Consider the following 8,984-nt stretch of genomic DNA (forward strand, 5'->3'; position numbering starts at 1 on the left):
CAATTTATCTTTTTATGTAATTTTTGAATTATTACACACAAAAAATTATTTAATACACACCCTCAAATAATGATAGTTGAGTCAAATACCTTATGGTCAAGCGACATAACTAATAGGAGGTAGTGGAAAAATTTATTCGTTGTATTTCAATAGATTGAGAAAGTATGTATTAACATATAGTACTCAAACCCTTCCCTTTATACGGGAGGTGGTGGTTCGAGCCTCAGTGGAGGCAATATTGACTCTTGTACTTCAATAGGTTGAGAAAGTAGTTATGAACAGATACTGCATTGTAATAGAGTCAGTAGTATTCAAAAAAAAAATAGTACTCAAAAATAATAATAGTTGCGGTTTTTCTTATACCATTTACCATTTCTCACTTATGTTATTGCCTATTGTTAGTTTTATATGCACGTTACTCTCTCATACATGCATTGCATTTATTTATTTATATTTATTTATTACTTTGCCTCTCTCTTTCTATTTCCTATCACTTTCTGTGCTGCTAAGCACAAATTTTGGTTAATTACGAGTTTAATTGTGACATTATATAAGCCAAGATAGATACGAATGGTCGAAACTCGAAAGTACATTAAACGGTTCAAGCGCCTTACACTTTCTGACCTATGTTACACCACTAATTATGCAATTAAGGTCACGATTTAAAATCTCAAATGACATATTCTATTGAGTAGTCATACATTATTATTTGACATGTTTTAAGTTTTTATGTCATTCTAAATTTCATTGTTATCTATTTATGCATACTTTCTCAATATAATTTTACTGGAATTTAACATTGTGACCTACATAAATGTGCCATAAAGCTACAATCTACTTGGCAAATATATGAAAACTTTAATATGAAACTAATAATTATCGTGAAATAGGAAGATTAAATTTGATTAATTTTACTAATTTCATAGACGAAAAGGTGTCAATTGACAAAAGCTAACGATATCAATATTACCATTAATTTACGTTGAGTAAAATTTTTAAATTATTTATTTATATCACCACTGTATTACATTAATATATCCAAAATAACTAATTGCAAGCATGCTCACATCGAGATTTAAATACTTGGCATATGCATAACATAGGCTACATATTACCAGTTTACTGCATACTCATATTGTTATTCTGTTGTGAAATATAAAATTAGGGTGTGTTTAGTTGGTGGGTTTAGGTATAAGGAATGGGTATGAAAATGATTGTTTGTGTTTGATTGATAGGTTTTGTGAATGCTATTATGGGTTTGGAATACCCCATTAATGACAAAACCCATACCCTTATTAAATAAGGGTTTCATCTCCCTTCCTCATTTTTCCTCAACTATTAATAATCATTTCCATTCCACCCAATTACCAAACATGTTAAATACTTTCACCAAAACCCATTACCATTACCAAGTATTTGATACCATTCCGATTCCGATTCCCATGTGCGAACCAAACGCACCCTTAATATTATTATAAAAATTGAATTAAAAAATAACTTCAGTAAAAACTCGTTAACTGAACCATACAAACAAATGAGATGGAGAGAGTAAAATATTATAGACTATAATAAATTAAAATATTGCAAAAGTATTCCTATTTTACAATGGTACGTCAATACGTACTAAATCATAGTTTATAATAAAAAGACAAGATGTGTATGTAGTACTAGATGATAGTAAGTAGTTTTTGTTAGAGCAACAATATTAGTTTGGTATTTTAATAGGGTGTTGCGTGAATGACTATGAAAGATAAAATTTGAAAAGGGTATAAAAAAAAAAGGTCATCTAACGCTCACCACTGACGTGTGTAATGCACGTGCCGCGCCAAGTGCGCACCAAGTACACCTAAGGTGACACATAATTTTTTAATCGTGGGACAATGAATCTCACTAAAAATCATCACTTGTAGTATTTTTTTCCCTCTATCTCTTCTCCTTTCTCTTTTCCACCTATGGTTATCGATCTTAACCTAATCCTCTTGGGATTTAAACCACTTGGACAAATGATTTTCGTATACCCACTTATTCCCGGCTGGAATAAATGGAGACATTGTAATTTGTAATCAAATTAGTCATTAGACTTGTAACCATAAACAATTAATTAATCATTCAATAAATTGTTTTTTGTAATATCGGAATTTCTTTTTAAATTTTGAAAATGACAGCAGTGGTACAGTAGTCTTTAGCAGCCACCAATTCAATGGGACAGCCATGCATATAATTAATATATAATGCTATACTTTGTGGCCATATGATTATTGCCATGACATTCTCATTTCAGAGCTGTAGGCATCAAATGATCAGATCCAATAAAATTTTAACAGAGATTACTTAATTCCCGCCAAGTAGAAATTGAGTTTCAACTTGAAAGATTTATACAATATGTTCAATTATTGTACAACTAATTTCAGAGTTGTGTTTGGAAACTCGAAAAATAATTTTTGAAAATCATTTTTCGGGCTTCGCATGGTTTGCTACACTTGAAAACCTTGATTTCCGTTGACGGGAAAAAACGAGGCCAAAATGGCGGAAAATGACGTAGACAGTCACACAGGCTTTAGTTTCCGCCGGAAACCAGAGGGGAGGTTTTTTTTTTTTTTTTTAAATAATATTTTTATATTATAATAAATATTTTAATATTTTAAATAAAATAATAAAAATATATAATTATATAATTCTACCCATTTTCCATAAAACGAACCAAACACACGAAGACAATTTTTCAAAATACATCCAAACACGAAAAATGAATCTATTTTTTGAAAATAACTAATTTTCCAAAAGTCATTTTCCTGCTTTCCAAACATAGCCTTAGTAAAAATGATACGATAATCATGATTCAATCACTTAGTCATTCATTACTTTATATATATATATATATATATATATATATATATTCATATATTCATATGTGATCATTTTTAATCCATCTTGAACAATCTGACTCCATTTTCAATATGCTGTAAAAGGCATTTGAATTTTGATAATTTTATATTACTACTAGACTATAAAAGTATCATACATAAAATAAACAAGTGAGTTAAATTGTGTATTATTTGAAGAATTATTTCCACTTTTGGTCCCACGACTATAGGACCATTTCTACATTTGGTCCCTGACTATTAAAATTTTCAGATTTAGTCCCACGACTTTTGAATCCCTACTACATTTGCTCTTTCCGATCAAATTCTGGCCACATTCCGGTCACCGGCAACTATTTTTCGGTGAATGAATTCAGTTAAGAACAAATTTGTTATTTCATTTTTTAAATTTATAAAAAAAAAAACAGAGAGAAAAGAAGGCGCAGCAGCGTGGACCTCCGGCGAGCAGCAGCGTGGACTAGAGAGAGGAGCGGACCAGTGGAACTCATGTAACCCAAACTTTATCTTGCTTTCTTTCCTGATTAATCAATGTAAAATTTATCTTCATATTTAGGCCCCAGGTTAGGTAATGTGCGTTACTTGACAACAGATACTAACTTCGGCGAATGGCCAAGAACTATTCACTGGTCCGTGGTCCGCTCCTCTCTCAGGTCCACGCTGCTGCTGCTCACCGGAGGTTTACGCTGCTGCGCATTCTTCTCTCTCTGTTTTTTTTTTTATATATAAATTAAAAAATAAAATAACAAAATTGTCCTTACCTGAATTAATTCGCCGAAAAATAGTTGCCTGTAACCGAAATTTTAATTAGAGTAATCAAATGTGATAGGGATTTAAAAGTCCTGGGATCAAATGTAAAAATTTTAATACTCAGGAATCAAATGTGGAAATGATCTCATAGTCTAGGGATCAAAAGTAAAGCCAGTTTTAAATGGATCAAATTATTATATGTAATAGTTTGGATCAAGAAAATTATGATATCTATACTATTAATAAAAACAATATCCTCAGTTTTAACTTCCCGCCCAAAACAGACCTATAATATTATGGTTTGCGTAATATTGTAAAAAATATGGTAATACAATTCCTATCTCTAATACAATTGTAAATTAAAATAGAATTCCTAATAAAATATATTATTCCCTACGTTCCTATTCGTAATACAATTCTAGACTAGAATTACTAATGGTAATAATTCAGTATATATATTTCTCTGCAATGTAATCTATATCTATACTATTAATAAAAACACTATCCTCAGTTGTAACTTCCCGCCCAAAACAAACCTATAATATTATGGTTTGCGTAATATTGTAAAAAATATGGTAATACAATTCCTATCCCTAATACAATTGTAAATTAAAATAGAATTCGTAATAAAATATATTATTCCCTACGTTCCTATTCGTAATACAATTCTAGATTAGAATTACTAATGGTAATAATTCAGTATATATATTTCTCTGCAATGCAATCTATACTATTAATAAAAACAATATCCTCAGTTTTAACTTCCCACCCAAAATAGACCGATAGTATTATGGTATGGTTTGCGTAATATTGTAAAAAATATTAAAATTTAGCATAATTCAACCCGCAAGGCCAACCAATTTTCTGAACGACATTCGTGCATGCAGGTGTCGGCGCACGAGTCAAGCCTTTTTAAGTTCATTTTGGGATTTCATTTGCACCCCCTGCGCGCGAGAGAGAACCTCTATGTTATACAATTCAATAAGCCTTAGAAAAATCTTGTATAAGTAGTGGTGCAAACCACTTCTCAAACCAATGTGGGACAAAAGTTACTTGAAAGGTTTTTCTCTCAAACCAATGTGGGACAAAAGTTACTTGAAAGGTTTTTCTCTATATTTTTCTAACTCAAATGGGTCCTTGAAAGGTTTTTCTCTATATTTTTCTAACTCAAATGGGTCAATGAAAGGTTTTTCTCTATATTTTTCTAACTCAAATGGGTCAACTTTAGGTTTTTCTCTATATTTTTCTAACTCAAATGGGTCAACTTTGAGTTTTTCTCTATATTTTTCTAACTCAAATGGGTCAACTTTGATAACCAATTTCTCATTCACCCATCCTCAGTTTTGAGCGTACAATATATCAATCTTTTCGTCTAACTACGAAAAACACGAATCCACTTTGACCCGACCCAAATCGAAAGTGGACCCCACATATATTTGTACCACAATATTGCCAGTAGAATGCCATTTTATGCTAATTTTTTTCCAACAGTTATTTGTCCAGAGAATATCAACGTGTTGAAGGAAGAAGATGATATATAGTGAATGGCAATATCATCTTCACTATATATCATCTTCTTCCACCAACACAACGCTCTACGGTCAACCAACAATTACTCCATTGATTATCCCATTACTCCCATGTAAATTTTTCTCTAATATAGTTATACTTACTGAATATCAAAATATAAGTGTACCTCAAGATCTTGCAATAACTAACCGACAAGTAATTAAATTAATGAATATGATGCAATAATGTAAATTATCTACCTATTGCATTTATACACTTATTTTAGAACACTGAATTTTGGTGATATTTGTTGCATGCAAGGAAGACTCATACTATAATTGCATTTATACACTTATTCATACTCATATTTGATGTTATAATTTATATAATTGTATATCGATTCAAATATTTCTTAAAATATTATAACAAATTCATTCCGTGCAACGCACGGGTGAAAATACTAGTTTGTCTTATACGAATTTTGGAAAGCTACATTCGTAAATGCAAATTGGATCGGAACGAATCTAACAACAAATTATTGTGTGGACCATGATTCACACAATGCTGTGTGGACCATTATAAAAAGTATATTTTTAATATACTAAAAATACATTATTCTGAATGTACATTATACAAAATAATGTATTTTTGTTAATTCTACTGGCTATGTGTACAAAATAATGTACTTTCCATTAATATAATGTACATTTTTAACTTTTAATATATTAAAAATATTTTATTTGCGTACTGAATATACATTGATTGAGATTTGACATATCCATACTCCCTCATACTATATTGCAAACTGGACCGCCCGACCCAGGACCCGGCAGATCCGCATCTATTTCAGAATTAGCTTCCAATTCCCAAAACCCTAGTTCAGTTTGCTTTCATCTAGTCGCTCAGTTTCGATGGCGGCTCTATGGTTCTTGCTCTTGAACTGGATTTTGATGTTTTCACAGCTATTTCATAGTTCCTCTATATTTTAATTTGTTTACTTGAGCTATTATTGATAAATGCTTGGGATGTTACAATTTAATTTCGTCAAGATTGGATTTTCGAATTTGGGTTTCTAGTATTTTGATCCAATATAAGTGTTTTGTTGGTCTAAGCAACGATCTTATCTGCCATGGAGGTTTCTATATGGGCTTATTGCAGTATGCATTGCCATTGCCATTCTTTTTTGAACTCAATATTATAGTTTCTACTTGCTCGGTGCTGCCATATGATGTTCGGGATATTGCGCAAGGGCTTTGAGCTCCGCTCTTTAGATGTTGGGTGGATCTGTGAAATCATATTTTCCTATCTCCCATCTGATGGCAGCATTTCCATTTTGCTTTCCAGCTTACTGTTGTATCAATCTTCAGAATACAGCTTTCCATTTTGCTGATCTCTTTAAATTTTCAGTTGACATGCTAAAGGAAAAGTGAGTAAATATCAATTTTGTTTTTCTAGGTCATAATGTTGTAAGCATTCTAGAACTGCTTAATAATAGGGCTCAAAGAAGTAAAGCTAGAAAATAGCAAGATTTTCTCCCATCTCTTTGAGCTTCTCACAATCAGCCCTCAGAGCTCTAAGCTATAGGTATCCATTGAAGAATCACATATTCATAATCATGTTTTTTTTTTTCTTTTTTGTTTTGNAGGTTTTTCTCTATATTTTTCTAACTCAAATGGGTCAACTTTGATAACCAATTTCTCATTCACCCATCCTCAGTTTTGAGCGTACAATATATCAATCTTTTCGTCTAACTACGAAAAACACGAATCCACTTTGACCCGACCCAAATCGAAAGTGGACCCCACATATATTTGTACCACAATATTGCCAGTAGAATGCCATTTTATGCTAATTTTTTTCCAACAGTTATTTGTCCAGAGAATATCAACGTGTTGAAGGAAGAAGATGATATATAGTGAATGGCAATATCATCTTCACTATATATCATCTTCTTCCACCAACACAACGCTCTACGGTCAACCAACAATTACTCCATTGATTATCCCATTACTCCCATGTAAATTTTTCTCTAATATAGTTATACTTACTGAATATCAAAATATAAGTGTACCTCAAGATCTTGCAATAACTAACCGACAAGTAATTAAATTAATGAATATGATGCAATAATGTAAATTATCTACCTATTGCATTTATACACTTATTTTAGAACACTGAATTTTGGTGATATTTGTTGCATGCAAGGAAGACTCATACTATAATTGCATTTATACACTTATTCATACTCATATTTGATGTTATAATTTATATAATTGTATATCGATTCAAATATTTCTTAAAATATTATAACAAATTCATTCCGTGCAACGCACGGGTGAAAATACTAGTTTGTCTTATACGAATTTTGGAAAGCTACATTCGTAAATGCAAATTGGATCGGAACGAATCTAACAACAAATTATTGTGTGGACCATGATTCACACAATGCTGTGTGGACCATTATAAAAAGTATATTTTTAATATACTAAAAATACATTATTCTGAATGTACATTATACAAAATAATGTATTTTTGTTAATTCTACTGGCTATGTGTACAAAATAATGTACTTTCCATTAATATAATGTACATTTTTAACTTTTAATATATTAAAAATATTTTATTTGCGTACTGAATATACATTGATTGAGATTTGACATATCCATACTCCCTCATACTATATTGCAAACTGGACCGCCCGACCCAGGACCCGGCAGATCCGCATCTATTTCAGAATTAGCTTCCAATTCCCAAAACCCTAGTTCAGTTTGCTTTCATCTAGTCGCTCAGTTTCGATGGCGGCTCTATGGTTCTTGCTCTTGAACTGGATTTTGATGTTTTCACAGCTATTTCATAGTTCCTCTATATTTTAATTTGTTTACTTGAGCTATTATTGATAAATGCTTGGGATGTTACAATTTAATTTCGTCAAGATTGGATTTTCGAATTTGGGTTTCTAGTATTTTGATCCAATATAAGTGTTTTGTTGGTCTAAGCAACGATCTTATCTGCCATGGAGGTTTCTATATGGGCTTATTGCAGTATGCATTGCCATTGCCATTCTTTTTTGAACTCAATATTATAGTTTCTACTTGCTCGGTGCTGCCATATGATGTTCGGGATATTGCGCAAGGGCTTTGAGCTCCGCTCTTTAGATGTTGGGTGGATCTGTGAAATCATATTTTCCTATCTCCCATCTGATGGCAGCATTTCCATTTTGCTTTCCAGCTTACTGTTGTATCAATCTTCAGAATACAGCTTTCCATTTTGCTGATCTCTTTAAATTTTCAGTTGACATGCTAAAGGAAAAGTGAGTAAATATCAATTTTGTTTTTCTAGGTCATAATGTTGTAAGCATTCTAGAACTGCTTAATAATAGGGCTCAAAGAAGTAAAGCTAGAAAATAGCAAGATTTTCTCCCATCTCTTTGAGCTTCTCACAATCAGCCCTCAGAGCTCTAAGCTATAGGTATCCATTGAAGAATCACATATTCATAATCATGTTTTTTTTTTTCTTTTTTGTTTTGTTTTGTTTTGTTTTTTGTTTTTTGTTTTTTGTTTTTGTTTTTGTGATAGACTAAACCCTCAACCACAACCCGCCTTCTAACCCTAGCCGGCAAAGAACCACAAGAGTTAAATCAGCCTCAACCTAGGTTGCCTATAGTTTACTGGCTCAAACCAAAAAGGCCAACAATCTATTTACTGGCTCAAACCAAAAAGGCCAACAATCTACTGGGAGTCAAACTTTGGAACCTTGCGTTTACCAAGCCAACAGGGCAACAAACCAACTAACTTGACTAGGGTTGCCTTTTTAGTGGTTTTTTTTTTTTTTTTTTTTTTTTTTTTT

The sequence above is a fragment of the Ipomoea triloba genome, chromosome 12 (assembly GCF_003576645.1).
Source record: "Ipomoea triloba cultivar NCNSP0323 chromosome 12, ASM357664v1".
Classification (NCBI taxonomy): domain Eukaryota; kingdom Viridiplantae; phylum Streptophyta; class Magnoliopsida; order Solanales; family Convolvulaceae; genus Ipomoea; species Ipomoea triloba.